Below are 18,555 nucleotides of genomic sequence, written 5' to 3'. Positions count from 1 at the left end.
AATTATTTTTTCAATTTCTTTAATTTAGTGGTTTTTTTTTTTCGTACTTTAGTTTATTTTATTTAATTGTATTTAATTGTAGGTAATTTAGTAAATTAATTTAATGATAGTGTAGTGTTAGGTGTAATTGTAACTTAGGTTAGGATTTATTTTACAGGTAAATTTGTCTTTGTTTTAACTAGGAAGTTATTAAATATTGGGAGTCAAAGCAGTAGACAAAACTTAGCTTTCTAAGAGCAACTAGTGCCCGAAATAATTGAGCATCATTTTACAAATGTAAGTGGCTATCACCTACCCCGGAACGCTTTATCCTGCTTCTCTCAGAGGGTCCCTCAGTGCCTTCTCCTCTTACTAATACTACTAATTACTTTGCAACCCCTCCCCCATAGCTCAGCCCCAGCAAGTTATGTAAGGGAAAATAAACAACAATGTAACTAAATTAAATCTTTGAGCACAGTACATAATAATTGTGTGACTGCCGAGAGGAGCGAGGAAAATATATTTTACGACTTACTGCCTCCTGTCATGTGCGACCTGTCTTTATCTGTGTGCAGGCCTACACAGATCACTGCGCGCCCATTTATTAATTTTAAGTCCGACAACATCACTGTAGTAGCCTATATCAATAATCAAGGAGGTACTCACAATTCCCTAGCAATGAAGGACGTGTCTCACATTCTAGCTTGGGCAGAATCTCATGAGTGTACCATTTCAGAAACCCACTTTCCCGGAGTCAACAATTGGGAGGCGCATTGCTTGAGTCCTTAGACTCTCTATTCCAGAGGAATGGTTTCTCAATCAGGAGATTTTTTATCATTTGGTGCATAGCAGGGGTCTCTCAGGTATGGGGTGAGGTCAAGGGATCCTCAAGTGGAATGATAGATGCATTAGCATTTCCTTGGCCATTTTTATCTAGTCTATCTTTTTGCATCAATTGTGCTTATTCTGAGGATAATTGCTCGGATCAAACAGGAACGTAATTCAGCAATTCTAATAGCTGCCACTTGGCCCCGGTGAACTTGGTATGCTGATTTGTTTAAAATATCCAGTGGTCCACTGTGCCAGCCCTTCTTTTATCAACATTTTTAGTCTCTCAATTTGACTACTTGGAGGTTGAATGGGTAATACTTTCTGACTCGGTGGTAGATACCATGATTCAGGCTCGTAAGCCAGTTACTAGGAAAATGTGTCATAAGGTTTTGAAATTATTATATATTTTTTGGTGTTTAGAGCAAGTTTATACATGGTATTCTTTTTAGAATCCCTTAAATTGATGGCTTAGATAAGGGTTTGCCAGCCATAACCTTGAGGGTCACATTTCTGTTCTTTCTGTCTTATTCCATCGAAAGCTGGCTTGACCTCAAGATATTCAGGCCTTTGTTCAGGCTCTGGTTAAAATCAGACCTGTTATAAACGGATTGCTCCTCCATAGAATATCAATTTAGTTTTGAGAGTTTTACAACATCAAGCAATAAGTGACAGGGACATAGACTATATGTCTATGTCCCTGTCACTTATTGCTTTATGTTTTTAATGTGATTTTAAATAAACCATTTTTAACTGAAGCAAAGTAAAATAACCCTTTTATCCATTGGAATCAAACTCTGGGGCGTATTCAGTTCCCTGGACTTGGATCCAGTTCGCCTTTATGAAGCCAGGAGAGGGTTAGCTGATACACCCTGAGATATCAGCCCGCCACTACTAGCACATAAGGGTGCTTCTGCTACATGTGAGTACCCATTTGGCATTTATTGATGTTCATCTGCTTGTGGCACCAATGATCTACACATGAGGCGCCCCTCTGTATTGTGTTTATTTTATAGCCTTATCCGGATTGATCTGTGAGGGGGAGAGCAGCCGCCCATTCCCTTGGGACTTTAACTTAATGTACTTATTTTTTTATTTTTTTATTTCCTTGTTTACTGTATTATGATATTTTATGTGCAACTAATTTTTTCTTTAGCTTATAGTTATAAGATCCTTTTGCTTGAGTGCGCCCCCTCTCATTCTTGTTATATGCAGAGACAGGCTGAGTGTTATCTGCCTGTCCTATTGTTTACTGTCATTGTTCCCTGACTGAGTTAATTATTGTGTATTCCAATTGTTCCCTTGGAGAGCAGCGTTTGGCAGAGGTACCAGGCGGTTTGTCATAAAGCCACTAAAGAATTTCGTCAGTCTTCAAGCTTATTTGTTTTGCTTTCAGGAAAACTTAAGGGTCAGAAGGCTACGTGAGTTTCCTTAGCTTCCTGGTTAAAGATTCTGATTCATAGGGCTTACTTGAAGGCAGAACAGACTCCACCTTTACGTATTACAACTCATTCAACTCATTCAATTCTACTTGGGCCTTTAAGAATGAGGCTTCAGCAGACAATATTTGCAAGGCAGCAACTTGGTTGTCTTTGTATAATTTTAATATGTTTGCCTTGGCAGCGGGCAGCCTTTGGCTGGAAGGTTCTTCAAGTTGTAGTTCCTGGTAAATAGGTGCCTGCCTTTTCTTTTTTGTCCACACTCCTCTTATAAGTGTGCTGTTGTGTTCTGCTGCCATTACACTCCTCCTATTAGTGTTATGTTGCACTCCTATTGCACTCCTATATGTGTTATGTTGTGTTCTGCTCTCCTTGCACTCCTATAAGTGTTATGTTGTGTTCTGCTCTCCTTGCACTCCTCCTATTAGTGCCCTGTTGTGTTCTGCTGCCCTTGCACTCCTCCTATTAGTTTCCTGTTATGTTCTGCGGCTCTTGCACAACTCCTATTAGTGTCCTGTTGTGTTCTGCTCTCCTTGCACACCTCTTATAAGTATCATGTTGTGTTCTGCTCTCCTTGCACTCATCTTATAAGTATCATGTTGTGTTCTGCTCTCCTTGCACACCTCTTATAAGTATCATGTTGTGTTCTGCTCTACTTGCACTCATCTTATAAGTATCATGTTGTGTTCTGCTGTCCTTGCACTCCTATAAGTGCAAGGACAGACAAGAAAAGGGGGAGGTGGGATCGCACTACAACTAGCTGTTTGTTATTTGGTTTTTATTATACACCCAGCAAAGATCATAGGGGAAATATATTTATCCATTGGAACTTAATTTACTCACGTACACATACGGTAATTACCGTTATTAGTTTACTATTTACATTTAGAACTCTCCAGCTAGTTGTAGCGCGATCCCACCTCCCCCTTTTCTTGTCAGACAAAGTTTACTGGTAATGTGCAGTGATCTGACCCTTGTATTAAATTGAGCAGTATAGCAAAAAGATTAGGCAGTTCTTTCAGCAGACAAAGTTTAATAAGATACTTGCGGTAGCAATATAGCATAAGTGTTAACAGTCTTTATGCAAGCAATAAAGTATAAGGGGATACTTGCGGTAGCAATATAGCATAAGTGTTAACAGTCTTTATGCAAGCAATAAAGTATAAGGGGATACTTGCGGTAGCAATATAGCATAAGTGTAAACAGTCTTTATGCAAGCAATAAAGTATAAGGGGATACTTGCGGTAGCAATATAGCATAAGTGTAAACAGTCTTTATGCAAGCAATAAAGTATAAGGGGATACTTGCGGTAGCAATATAGCATAAGTGTAAACAGTCTTTATGCAAGCAATAAAGTATAAGGGGATACTTGCGGTAGCAATATAGCATAAGTGTAAACAATCTTTAGGCAAGCAATAAAGTATAAGGGGATACTTGCGGTAGCAATATAGCATAAGTGTTAACAGTCTTTATGCAAGCAATAAAGTATAAGGGGATACTTGCGGTAGCAATATAGCATAAGTGTAAACAATCTTTAGGCAAGCAATAAAGTATAAGGGGATACTTGCGGTAGCAATATAGCATAAGTGTAAACAATCTTTAGGCAAGCAATAAAGTATAAGGGGATACTTGCGGTAGCAATATAGCATAAGTGTAAACAGTCTTTATGCAAGCAATAAAGTATAAGGGGATACTTGCGGTAGCAATATAGCATAAGTGTAAACAATCTTTAGGCAAGCAATAAAGTATAAGGGGATACTTGCGGTAGCAATATAGCATAAGTGTAAACAGTCTTTATGCAAGTAATAAAGTGTAATAAGATACTTGCGGTTCCTTTACCTGTGTGGCTTGTGAGTCCTTTCTTATCCGGTATCCGGAGACTAGCTGGTGAGCCCCTGAGTCCTTTGGCGGTGAACGCTATGGAGGAGCGTCTGTGCGTCGTTAGGGAAGCTGTCGGCTTTGGTGACGTCACATAGGTTGTGAATCAGCAGGGCTGAGTTGAGGCTGCAGAGGGACAGCTGTCCTAGGTAGATGGAGGATCCGCAGTCCAGTGAAGGACTAAATAAATAGATACAGGTAACTTGAGTCAGGGAATGAGGTTTAATCTCACTCAGATGACTTAGGAGACTGGCAGATAGTAGGTTTGAAGTTCTTTCAAAAATGACTTGAAGCTGTTGACAGGCAATAGATCCTTGAACGAAGTTAGGGAGCTTTAGCACACACAACACATGCTAATAATCAAGCAGTTAGTAAGCTATTGGGCTCCTCTTTATATAGGGTGGCTGGTAATAGGTGGAGTATGTGTCTTAAAGGGGTAGTACATCATGACAGATCCCCCCAATCAGGACACCCCCTTCCACACTGCAGCCCCTGGTTTAGATGGGTATCGAGCATAGAAGATAGCGAGTAGACGAGGTGCATGCAGATCATGGATAGGCACCCAGGAATCTTCTTCAGGACCATACCCTTTCCAGTGAACAAGACATTCCAGTTTTCTCCATCTAAGTTGTGAATACAGTATTTTCTCTACTTCATATTCTGAGTGGTCAGCTACGGTGACTGTTGGTGGAGGACTACCTTTATCTGAAGAGCTTTCATCCCCAAAGTAAGGCTTCAACAGGGATACATGAAAAGAAGGGTGAACACTGAGGGTGTGTGGAAGGTTGAGTATAACTGCATTTGGATTGATAATCTTAGTTATTTTGTATGGGCCAATGAATTGATTTGCTAATTTTTTGCATGGTACTGTCAACTTAAGGTTCCTGGTGGAAAGCCATACGCGATTTCCAATTTTGTAGTTTGGGGGAACACACCGTTTCTTATCAAAATATCCTTTCTTTCATGTAATTAACAAGAGTCCATGAGCTAGTGACGTATGGGATATACATTCCTACCAGGAGGGGCAAAGTTTCCCAAACCTCAAAATGCCTATAAATACACCCCTCACCACACCCACAAATCAGTTTTACAAACTTTGCCTCCAAGGGAGGTGGTGAAGTAAGTTTGTGCTAGATTCTACGTTGATATGCGCTCCGCAGCAAGTTGGAGCCCGGTTTTTCTCTCAGCGTGCAGTGAATGTCAGAGGGATGTGAGGAGAGTATTGCCTATTGAATGCAGTGATCTCCTTCTACGGGGTCTATTTCATAAGGTTCTCTGTTATCGGTCGTAGAGATTCATCTCTTACCTCCCTTTTCAGATCGACGATATACTCTTATATTTACCATTTCCTCTACTGATTCTCGTTTCAGTACTGGTTTGGCTTTCTACAAACATGTAGATGAGTGTCCTGGGGTAAGTAAGTCTTATTTTCTGTGACACTCTAAGCTATGGTTGGGCACTTTATTTATAAAGTTCTAAATATATGTATTCAAACATTTATTTGCCTTGACTCAGAATGTTCAACTTTCCTTATTTCCAGACAGTCAGTTTCATATTTGGGATTATGCTTTAAATTATCATATTTTGTCTTACCTCAAAAATTTGACTTTTTTCCCTGTGGGCTGTTAGGCTCGCGGGGGCTGAAAATGCTTCATTTTATTGCGTCATTTTTGGCGCGGATTTTTTTGGCGCAAAAATTCATTTCCGTTTCCGGCGTCATACGTGTCGCCGGAAGTTGCGTCATTTTTTGACGTTATTTTGCGCCAAAAATGTCGGCGTTCCGGATGTGGCGTCATTTTTGGCGCCAAAAGCATTTAGGCGCCAAATAATGTGGGCGTCTTATTTGGCGCCAAAAAATATGGGCGTCGCTTTTGTCTCCACATTATTTCAGTCTCATTTTTCATTTGCTTCTGGTTGCTAGAAGCTTGATGTTTGGCATTTTTTTCCCATTCCTGAAACTGTCTTATAAGGAATTTGATTTATTTTGCTTTATATGTTGTTTTTTCTCTTACATATTGCAAGATGTCTCACGTTGCATCTGAGCCAGAAGATACTACAGGAAAACCACTGCCTGCTGGATCTACCAAAGCTAAGTGTATCTGCTGTAAACTTTTGGTAGCTTTTTCTCCAGCTGTTGTTTGTATTAATTGTCATGACAAACTTGTTAAAGCAGATAATATTTCCTTTAGTGATGTACCATTGCCTGTTGCAGTTCCCTCAACATCTAAGGTGCAGAATGTTCCTGATAACATAAGAGATTTTGTTTCTGAATCCATAAAGAAGGCTTTGTCTGTTATTTCTCCTTCTAGTAAACGTAAAAAGTCTTTTAAATCTTCTCTCTCTACAGATGAATTTTTAAATGAACACCATCATTCTGATTCTTTGGACTCTTCTAGTTCAGAGGATTCTGTCTCAGAGATTGATGCTGATAAATCTTCATATTTATTTAAGATGGAATTTATTCGCTCTTTACTTAAAGAAGTACTAATTGCTTTAGAAATAGAGGATTCTAGTCCTCTTGATACTAATTCTATACGTTTGGATAAGGTTTTTAAAGCTCCTGCGGTTATTCCAGAAGTCTTTCCTGTTCCTAATGCTATTTCTGCAGTAATTGCTAAGGAATGGGATAAATTGGGTAATTCATTTACTCCTTCTAAACGTTTTAAGCAATTATATCCTGTTCCGCCTGACAGGTTAGAATTTTGGGACAAAATCCCTAAAGTTGATGGGGCTATTTCTACCCTTGCTAAACGTACTACCATTCCTACGTCAGATGGTACCTCGTTTAAGGATCCTTTAGATAGAAAAATTGAATCTTTTCTAAGAAAAGCTTATCTATGTTCAGGTAATCTTCTTAGACCTGCTATATCATTGGCTGATGTTGCTGCAGCTTCAACTTTTTGGTTGGAAACTCTAGCGCAACAAGTAACAAATCGTGATTCTCATGATATTATTATTCTTCTCCAGCATGCTAATAATTTCATCTGTGATGCCATTTTTGATATTATTAGAGTTGATGTTAGATTTATGTCTCTGGCTATCTTAGCCAGAAGAGCTTTATGGCTTAAGACTTGGAATGCTGATATGGCTTCTAAATCAACTCTACTTTCCATTTCTTTCCAGGGAAACAAATTATTTGGTTCTCAGTTGGATTCTATTATTTCAACTGTTACTGGTGGGAAAGGAACTTTTTTACCACAGGATAAAAAATCTAAAGGTAAAAACAGGGCTAACAATCGTTTTCGTTCCTTTCGTTTCAACAAAGAACAAAAGCCTGATCCTTCGTCCTCAGGAGCAGTTTCAGTTTGGAAACCATCTCCAGTCTGGAATAAATCCAAGCCTGCTAGAAAGGCAAAGCCTGCTTCTAAGTTCACATGAAGGTACGGCCCTCATTCCAGTTCAGCTGGTAGGGGGCAGGTTACGTTTTTTCAAAGAAATTTGGATCAAATCTGTTCACAATCTTTGGATTCAGAACATTGTTTCAGAAGGGTACAGAATTGGTTTCAAGATGAGACCTCCTGCAAAGAGATTTTTTCTTTCCCATGTCCCAGTAAATCCAGTGAAAGCTCAAGCATTTCTGAATTGTGTTTCAGATCTAGAGTTGGCTGGAGTAATTATGCCAGTTCCAGTTCCGGAACAGGGGATGGGGTTTTTATTCAAATCTCTTCATTGTACCAAAGAAGGAGAATTCCTTCAGACCAGTTCTGGATCTAAAATTATTGAATCGTTATGTAAGGATACCAACGTTCAAGATGGTAACTGTAAGGACTATATTGCCTTTTGTTCAGCAAGGGAATTATATGTCCACAATAGATTTACAGGATGCATATCTGCATATTCCGATTCATCCAGATCATTATCAGTTCCTGAGATTCTCTTTTCTAGACAAGCATTACCAATTTGTGGCTCTACCGTTTGGCCTTGCTACAACTCCAAGAATTTTCACAAAGATTCTCGGTGCCCTTCTGTCTGTAATCAGAGAACAGGGTATTGTGGTATTTCCTTATTTGGACGATATCTTGGTACTTGCTCCGTCTTTACATTTAGCAGAGTCTCATACGAATCGACTTGTGTTGTTTCTTCAAGATCATGGTTGGAGGATCAATTTACCAAAAAGTTCTTTGATTCCTCAAACAAGGGTAACCTTTCTGGGTTTCCAGATAGATTCAGTGTCCATGACTCTGTCTTTAACAGACAAGAGACGTCTAAAATTGATTACAGCTTGTCGAAACCTTCAGTCACAATCATTCCCTTCGGTAGCCTTATGCATGGAAATTCTAGGTCTTATGACTGCTGCATCGGACGCGATCCCCTTTGCTCGTTTTCACATGCGACCTCTTCAGCTCTGTATGCTGAACCAATGGTGCAGGGATTACACGAAGATATCTCAATTAATATCTTTAAAACCGATTGTTCGACACTCTCTAACGTGGTGGACAAATCACCATCGTTTAATTCAGGGGGCTTCTTTTGTTCTTCCGACCTGGACTGTAATTTCAACAGATGCAAGTCTCACAGGTTGGGGAGCTGTGTGGGGATCTCTGACGGCACAAGGAGTTTGGGAATCTCAGGAGGTGAGATTACCGATCAATATTTTGGAACTCCGTGCAATTTTCAGAGCTCTTCAGTTTTGGCCTCTTCTGAAGAGAGAATCGTTCATTTGTTTTCAGACAGACAATGTCACAACTGTGGCATACATCAATCATCAAGGAGGGACTCACAGTCCTCTGGCTATGAAAGAAGTATCTCGAATTTTGGTTTGGGCGGAATCCAGCTCCTGTCTAATCTCTGCGGTTCATATCCCAGGTGTAGACAATTGGGAAGCGGATTATCTCAGTCGCCAAACGTTGCATCCGGGCGAATGGTCTCTTCACCCAGAGGTATTTCTTCAGATTGTTCAATTGTGGGGGCTCCCAGAGATAGATCTGATGGCCTCTCATCTAAACAAGAAACTTCCCAGGTATCTGTCCAGATCCCGGGATCCTCAGGCGGAGGCAGTGGATGCATTATCACTTCCTTGGAAGTATCATCCTGCCTATATCTTTCCGCCTCTAGTTCTTCTTCCAAGAGTAATCTCCAAGATTCTGAGGGAATGCTCGTTTGTTCTGCTAATAGCTCCGGCATGGCCTCACAGGTTTTGGTATGCGGATCTTGTCCGGATGGCATCTTGCCAGCCATGGACTCTTCCGTTAAGACCAGACCTTCTGTCACAAGGTCCTTTTTTCCATCCGGATCTGAAATCCTTAAATTTAAAGGTATGGAGATTGAACGCTTGATTCTTGGTCATAGAGGTTTCTCTGACTCCGTGATTAATACTATGTTACAGGCTCGTAAATCTGTATCTCGAGAGATATATTATAGAGTCTGGAAGACTTATATTTCATGGTGTCTTTCTCATCATTTTTCTTGGCATTCTTTTAGAATACCGAGAATTTTACAATTTCTTCAGGATGGTTTGGATAAGGGTTTGTCCGCAAGTTCTTTGAAAGGACAAATCTCTGCTCTTTCTGTTCTTTTTCACAGAAAGATTGCTATTCTTCCTGATATTCATTGTTTTGTACAAGCTTTGGTTCGTATAAAACCTGTCATTAAGTCAATTTCTCCTCCTTGGAGTTTGAATTTGGTTCTGGGAGCTCTTCAAGCTCCTCCGTTTGAACCTCTGCATTCATTGGACATTAAATTACTTTCTTGGAAAGTTTTGTTCCTTTTGGCCATCTCTTCTGCTAGAAGAGTTTCTGAATTATCTGCTCTTTCGTGTGAGTCTCCTTTTCTGTTTTTTCATCAGGATAAGGCGGTGTTGCGAACTTCTTTTGAATTTTTACCTAAAGTTGTGAACTCCAACAACATTAGTAGAGAAATTGTGGTTCCTTCATTATGTCCTAATCCTAAGAATTCTAAGGAGAAATCATTGCATTCTTTGGATGTTGTTAGAGCTTTGAAATATTATGTTGAAGCTACGAAATCTTTCCGTAAGACTTCTAGTCTATTTGTTATCTTTTCCGGTTCTAGGAAAGGCCAGAAAGCTTCTGCCATTTCTTTGGCATCTTGGTTGAAATCTTTAATTCATCTTGCCTATGTTGAGTCGGGTAAAACTCCGCCTCAAAGAATTACAGCTCATTCTACTAGGTCAGTATCTACTTCCTGGGCGTTTAGGAATGAAGCTTCGGTTGACCAGATCTGCAAAGCAGCAACTTGGTCTTCTTTGCATACTTTTACTAAATTCTACCATTTTGATGTATTTTCTTCTTCTGAAGCAGTTTTTGGTAGAAAAGTTCTTCAGGCAGCGGTTTCAGTTTGAATCTTCTGCTTATGTTTTTTGTTAAACTTTATTTTGGGTGTGGATTATTTTCAGCAGGAATTGGCTGTCTTTATTTTATCCCTCCCTCTCTAGTGACTCTTGTGTGGAAAGATCCACATCTTGGGTAGTCATTATCCCATACGTCACTAGCTCATGGACTCTTGTTAATTACATGAAAGAAAACATAATTTATGTAAGAACTTACCTGATAAATTCCTTTCTTTCATATTAACAAGAGTCCATGAGGCCCACCCTTTTTTGTGGTGGTTATGATTTTTTTGTATAAAGCACAATTATTCCAATTCCTTATTTTATATGCTTCGCACTTTTTCTTATCACCCCACTTCTTGGCTATTCGTTAAACTGATTTGTGGGTGTGGTGAGGGGTGTATTTATAGGCATTTTGAGGTTTGGGAAACTTTGCCCCTCCTGGTAGGAATGTATATCCCATACGTCACTAGCTCATGGACTCTTGTTAATATGAAAGAAAGGAATTTATCAGGTAAGTTCTTACATAAATTATGTTTTTTTTTCGCTTTTGCTTCTTCCAGATGTTTTTTTAAGGGGTCAGGGTGTTCCTAACGTTTTGAGTATAGTCTGATACAGCAGGATTTCTTGATACTGAGTCCCTACCAGGTAATGAGTTTGGATGATAACCGTAGGATGCAAAGAATGGTGAAGTTTTTGTGGAGGAGTTCATGGAATTATTATAGGTGAATTCAGCCAAGGGTAACCAGTCTGACTAGTCTTCCTGTAGATGGGATATATAGCATCTCAAATATTGCTCCAGTGTTTGGTTGGTACGTTCAGTTAAACCGTTTGACTAAGGATGGACAGCAGTTGAAAACCGTGGGGTAATCTTTAGTATACAACATAACTCCTTCCAGAATTTAGACGTGAATTGTGTCCCACGGTCCGAGACGATGGATGATGGCAAACCATGTAGTTTCACTATTTGAGAGAAGAATACTTTAGCGGTGGTCAAAGCATTTGGAATATTTTTTAATGGTAAAAAATGAGCTAATTTGGTGAAGTGATCAACCACTACTAAAATAGTGGTATAGTTATTTGAGGGGGGCAGGTCCACTATGAAATCCATAGCAATCATACTCCATGGAGTGTCTGGTATGGGCAGAGGACACATTAGGCCAAATGGTTTGTGATGATCTTTTTTTATTCCTGGCACAGGTGTGACAGTTTCTCACATAATCATATACTTCTTGGTTAACTTGAGGCCACCAAAATGTTCTGCCTATGAGTTCCCTTGTCTACATGATTCCAGGGTGTCCACATAGAGAGGAATCATGAAAATGCTGTAAGAGTCCTTTCCTTAGCTAAGGTGGAACATAAACTAAATTTCCGTAAAAGAAGAACCCTAAGGTGGCATCTTTTATGCAAGTTGGAGGAATCTCTTTGTCAGACTGTAATGCTTCCTATATGTCTGACTGTAGGGAGGTCATAGTTGCTAAGATTTTATGTGGTGGAACAATATGTAATTTCTCGTTTTCCTCGGGTACAGGTTTCAACGAACGGGAGAGTGCATCTGCCCTTATATTTTTCTATCCCGGTCTGTAACTAATGAGGAAATCAAAACGATCGAGAAACAAGGCCCATCGTACTTGTCTGGAAGATAACGTTTTATTGTTCTTCAAATACTGCAAATTCTTGTGGTCTGTAAAGATATAGAATGGTTTGGAGGTACCCTCTAGCAAATGTCTCCAGTGTTCCAGTGCACATTTAATTGCCAGTAGCTCCTTATCACCCACTGAATAATTTCTTTCCGGTACTGTGAGTAACCTGGAATAGTAGGCTATCGGATGTAAAGCAGGTGAAACTAAGTTTTGTTGGGAGAGAACTGCACCAATTCCCATGTTTGAGGCATCAACCTCTAGTGTGTATTGGTATTCCGGATTAGGCAGTTGCAGAATTGGGGCAGTGGAAAAACTTTGTTTCAAGGAATCGAATACTTCTTGAGCTTCCTTATTCCAAACAAATTTCTGTTTGCCGGTTAATTTAATTAACGGTTGTACTATTGAGGAGAAATGATTTATGAATCTCCTATAGAAATTCGAGAACCCTAGAAATCTTTGTAAGGATTTTACTGTTGTTGGTTTTGTCCAGTTGAGTATAGCTGTAACTTTTTCTGGATCCATATGTATACCATCAGGAGAGATTATGTAGCCCAGGAATTTTATTGTCTTTACATGGAACCTACACGTCTCCATTTTAGCGTAGAGGTGATGTTATATAAGTCTGGCTAATACCCACCTTACATGTTTTATATGTTCAGACTTATCCCGTGAATATATTAAAATGTCATCAAGGTAAATTACAACACACACATCCATCAGATCTTTAAAGATATCATTAATAAAAAATTGGAAAGTGACAGGTGCGTTTGTTAAACCGAAAGGCATGACATTATACTGAAAAAGCCCGTACCGGGTTCTGAAGGCAGTCTTCCACTCATCTAGCTTTTCATCCTAATAAGGTTATAAGCCCCTTTCAGGTCTAGCTTAGCAAAAAATCTTAGCTTCACTTAGCCTTTCGAGAAGCTCAGGGATAAGAGGAAGGGGATACCGATTTTTTATGGTTATGGAGTTTAGTGCCCTATAATCGATTATGGGTCTGAGAGTACCATCTTTATTATTTACAAAGAATATACCTGCGGCAGCTGAAGAGGTGGAGGGAGATATAAAACCTTTTCTTAAGTTTTTGTCTAAATATTCCCTAAGATACTTCAATTCTTTTTGCGATAATGGGAAAATTCTGCCAAAAGGTATGACGGCACCTGGTCTAGTGTCAATAGGGCAATCATATGGCCTGTGAGGTGGTAATATTTCTGCATCTTTTAAATTAAAGACATCTGAGAACTCAGTGTATTTTTTTTTTTTTTATAATTGTTTATTAACCAATTCGACATGCAATTCCATTGACATAACAAAATAAATAAAGCAAAAACAAAAACATCAGGGATCCCTGAAGATACAGTACAATCAACATAGTTATTTACAGTGTCACAACACTTTTTTGTCATCACATTATTACACATAACTTTAAATAATACATACTACTATAATTATTAATTTCAGTACATACTTCTATACAATCAATAATTGGTACTGACACCTTATTTGCGTATCGAATTGGAAATTTTCCTTATACCATAAAAAAAAAAAAAAAAAAAAAGAACAAAAAACACAACGGGAAAAAAAAAAAGGGTAGCGCGCTTCTCTCCCTCGGATCTCCTGACCCCCGTACCTCCAATACCCCCATACCGACCCCCTATGACTGACTACGCAGGGTATTCATTGTTCGCTATAGCTTGTTCCAAATAAATTGTACCCCTAAAAGGCGCAATTATCTGCCTCTGCATGTTTTCTGGCATAATATTAATTATACTTTTCCACTTGTAAAAGAATTTCTTAACTTGCATTTCTGAATTTACAGATGTATCAATTTGTTCCAAAATAATTTCATTTTGGAGTTTTTGCTTAAATTCTTTTAAGCTTGGGGCTTTTTTAGATTTCCAATATTTCAGGATTAGGAGCCTTCCTGTAATAATTATGGTATTCAGCTGACGCGTATTTTTAGATACAGTTTCTTCCTGATTAATAAAAAAGAAAACATTCTTATCAGTTATTTGGAAGTTGCATTGGTTAATTTTACTAACCCAATTACCTATCTTGTACCAGAATTTTTTAACTTTGAAACAGTACCAGAAACAATGCTGTAGATCTGCACTGGCATTCTTACATTTCTGACAAAATATTACAGTTTTATCCCATTTGCTTTTACCTGTGGGGTAATATAAATTCTATTTATAAATTTAGTATGTGTCTCCCTCCAGGAGGTGGAGACTGTTGCTCTGTCTATAAGACTAAAACTTTCTTGAATTCTTTCTGACGAGACCCGCCAAATTTCTGCTAACTTTTGTAAGTTATTGAGGCCGTTTTGAGAAATAATCATTCTGTATATTGTTGAGATACTGTATCTGCCTGCTGCCTTAAAAAGATTTATAATAGGTTCTATTTGATCCCAAGAGTCTATTGCCAAGTTACTTTGTAGTATTTCTTGTATATAGTGTCTAATTTGTAAAAATGCGTAAAATTCTTTGTTTTCTATCTCAAAATCTTGTTTTATTTTAGTAAAAGTCTTACAGGTCCATGATTCTTTATCTATCAATTGATATACCTTATTGATCCCTTTTTGAGCCCAGTTTTTAAATATATTTGATTCCAGCGCAGGCACAAAGCTAGGGTTTCCCAAAATGGGTAAATATGTAGAAAAAGAGCTAGGAGCATCTAAGATCTGTAGTATTTTTTGCCACGCAATAATTACCATCTGAACGGCCGGCAAACATTTAATTTTATGAGGCCATTTATCTCTAGATATATGAAGAAGGGCAATAAGGGAGAATGGATATACTAAGACTCTTTCCAGGGGAAGGGCTGCGTAATAATCGGCTTCAGTCAGCCAGTCTAATGCGATCTTGCCAATACAGACTAAATTATACATCTCTATATCGGGCAGCGCTAGCCCTCCTTCAGTTCTAAACAACATAAGTTTCTTATATGAAATTGCCCTTCTTTTTCCCCCCCATAGAAATTGTATACATGTTTGTTTGAATCTGTTAAGGTCCTTTTTTTAATTATTATTGGCAGATTTTGCATTAGGTATAGCAATTTTGGGAATAATAACATCTTAATTAAATTAATTTTACCTGTCAACGTAAATTTAAATTTAGCCCACTTCTCCATGTAGTGTTTTATTTTAAGAAAGATTGGTGGGTAATTAAAATCGTACCATTCTTCAAAATTAATTGACAGTTTAATGCCCAGATAAGTGAAGTGGTCTTTTGTTTCTATAAAAGGGGGGGTTTTGTAGCGAGTTCTTATTTTTATTTAGCCAGTAAATTTCTGTTTTTGTAAGGTTGACTTTATAGCCCGAGAAAGCCCCAAAGTCTCGTAGAATTTGCTTTAGAGCTGGGATATTTTTTTTTGTATTAGATAGTAAAACTAATAAGTCATCCGCATATAGCAGTGTTGTTATCGTTCTTTTGCCTATATTAATCCCCTCCAGTTCTTTCCTAATCTGGGTATACTTCTTGGTTAACTTGAGGCCACCAAAATGTTCTGCCTATGAATTCCCTTGTCTACATGATTCCAGGGTGACCACATAGAGAGGAATCATGAAAATGCTGTAAGAGTCCTTTCCTTAGCTAAGGTGGAACATAAACTAAATTTCCGTAAAAGAAGAACCCTAAGGTGGCATCTTTTATGCAAGTTGGAGGAATCTCTTTGTCAGACTGTAATGCTTCCTATATGTCTGACTGTAGGGAGGTCATAGTTACTAAGATTTTATGTGGTGGGACAATATGTAATTTCTCGTTTTCCTCAGGTACAGGTTCCAACGAACGGGAGAGTGCATCTGCCCTTATATTTTTCGATCCCGGTCTGTAACTAATGAGGAAATCAAAACGATTGAGAAACAAGGCCCATCGTACTTGTCTGGAAGATAACGTTTTATTGTTCTTCAAATACTGCAAATTCTTGTGGTCTGTAAAGATATAGAACGGTTTAGAGGTACCCTCTAGCAAATGTCTCCAGTGTTCCAGTGCACATTTAATTGCCAGTAGCTCCTTATCACCCACTGAATGATTTCTTTCCGGTACTGTGAGTAACCTGGAATAGTAGGCTATCGGATGTAAAGCAGGTGAAACTAAGTTTTTTTGGGAGAGAACGGCACCAATTCCCATGTTTGAGGCATCAACCTCTAGTGTGTATTGGTATTCCGGATTAGGCAGTTGCAGAATTGGGGCAGTGGAAAAACTTTGTTTCAAGGAATCGAATACTTCTTGAGCTTCCTTATTCCAAACAAATTTCTGTTTGCCGGTTAATTTAATTAACGGTTGTACTATTGAGGAGAAATGATTTATGAATCTCCTATAGAAATTCGAGAACCCTAGAAATCTTTGTAAGGATTTTACTGTTGTTGGTTTTGTCCAGTTGAGTATAGCTGTAACTTTTTCTGGATCCATATGTATACCATCAGGAGAGGTTATGTAGCCCAGGAATTTTATTGTCTTTACATGGAACCTACACTTCTCCATTTTAGCGTAGAGGTGATGTTATCTAAGTCTGGCTAATACCCACCTTACATGTTTTATATGTTCAGACTTATCCCGTGAATATATTGAAATGTCATCAAGGTAAATTACAACACACACATCCATCAGATCTTTAAAGATATCATTAATAAAAAATTGGAAAGTGACAGGTGCGTTTGTTAAACCGAAAGGCATGACATTATACTGAAAAAGCCCGTACCGGGTTCTGAAGGCAGTCTTCCACTCATCTCGCTTTTCATCCTAATAAGGTTATAAGCCCCTTTCAGGTCTAGCTTAGCAAAAAATCTTAGCTTCACTTAGCCTTTCGAGAAGCTCAGGGATAAGAGGAAGGGGATACCAATTTTTTTATGGTTATGGAGTTTAGTGCCCTATAATCGATTATGGGTCTGAGAGTACCATCTTTATTAGTTACAAAGAATATACCTGCGGCAGCTGAAGAGGTGGAGGGAGATATAAAACCTTTTCTTAAGTTTTTGTCTAAATATTCCCTAAGATACTTCAATTCTTTTTGCGATAATGGGAAAATTCTGCCAAAAGGTATGACGGCACCTGGTCTAGTGTCAATAGGGCAATCATATGGCCTGTGAGGTGGTAATATTTCTGCATCTTTTAAATTAAAGACATCTGAGAACTCAGTGTATTCTATAGGTAGTAGAGGTTCAATGTGTTTGATCTCAATATAGGGAAATCAGGTTGATGAACAATATGGATAGTCGAAAGTTAACTTGTTATTAGACCAATCTATTTTGGTATTTTGTCGGTGTAGACCATGGGTAACCCAGTATTAATGGATGTATACAACTTGGTATGATATTGAATGTGATGTATTCTTTGTGACCTGTTGTTGTTGTTGTGAGAAGAGATATGGTGTGGTGTGTTATAGGACCCTTGAGGTAGTTTGAACCATCAATAACCTTAACATAAACAGGTGTTTTTTTAAGCACGCAAGGTATTTTATTTTTTGTTACAATATTTTGGTCTATGAACATCCCAAACGCCCCTGAGTCAATCATAGCCTCGTTCTGGATGAGGTGTTGATCCCACTGCAAAGACAAAGAAATTGCTAAATGAGTACTGTTATCAGGATCACTTTTTGGACATACATGTAATATCTTACCCTTCTTTTGACGAATTAATGATGGGCATGTAGACACATTGTGGTCTTTATTGGCGCAATACGTACAGAGATTGGACAAGCGCCTTCTCCACTTCTCTTCTTGAGAGAGTGGGCCTTTTATGGTCCCTATTTCCATGGCAACTGATGTGTTACTGGGTTTTTCCATCTGTGTAGGATAGTATTTTTTGGGGTAGCTGTCTGGATGTTGTTTCTCAAGCTTTCTCTCTCTGTAACGGCGGTCCATGGAAATACATAATTTTATTAAAGATTCTAGGGTATCAGGTAATTCAACCCGGGAGAGTTTGTCTTTAAGATGTTCTGACAGTCCTAGGCGGAACTGATTCTTAAGGCTTTGAATTCCACTGAGAATCAGTCGCCCACAACTGAAACTCAGCAACATAGTCTTCTACCGCTCTTTTGCCCTGTTTTAGGGATCTTAAATTGTGCTCAGCGGTATTCTGTTTATTAGTGTCCTCGTAAAGGACCGACATAGCATTAAAAAAGCTATCCAGTGAATCCAAAACAGGGTCACCTGACTCGAAAAATCTGTCCGCCCAAGTTCTGGGCTCCCCACTAAGGTAGGAAATTGTGGTACAGACTTTAATACGTTCAGTGTAGTATGTTTTGGGTTTCATTGTATACAACAAAAGGCAAGAGTTTCTAAATTCACGAAATTGTGAACGGACTCCGGTAAATGGTGAAGGAGGGTTTATGTGGGGTTCTGGGTGTTCAGTGGATTTTTGAGTAAAAAAAATCATTCATAATACGTTTTAATGTGTTATTCTCATTTTGGACTTCATTTAATCCCTGTGCAAGTATGTCCATTTTTTGATTTGCAATATGTTGTTGCAATCTGATTGGACATTTCTGTGGGATCCATTTTGCC

The 18,555-nt window shown here is 38.6% G+C and overlaps 1 protein-coding gene across 1 annotated transcript in view; it reads left to right on the top strand.

The window, feature by feature from the left end:
• Window positions 1–18,555, top strand: part of LOC128640585 (centrosome-associated protein CEP250-like) — a 220,112-nt gene that overhangs the window by 62,407 nt on the left and 139,150 nt on the right.

The sequence above is a fragment of the Bombina bombina genome, chromosome 9 (genome assembly GCF_027579735.1).
Source record: "Bombina bombina isolate aBomBom1 chromosome 9, aBomBom1.pri, whole genome shotgun sequence".
In the NCBI taxonomy this organism is placed as follows: Eukaryota; Metazoa; Chordata; class Amphibia; order Anura; family Bombinatoridae; genus Bombina; species Bombina bombina.
The sequence above is the reverse complement of the archived record's forward strand: the minus strand, read 5'-3'. Positions and strand labels throughout refer to the sequence as shown.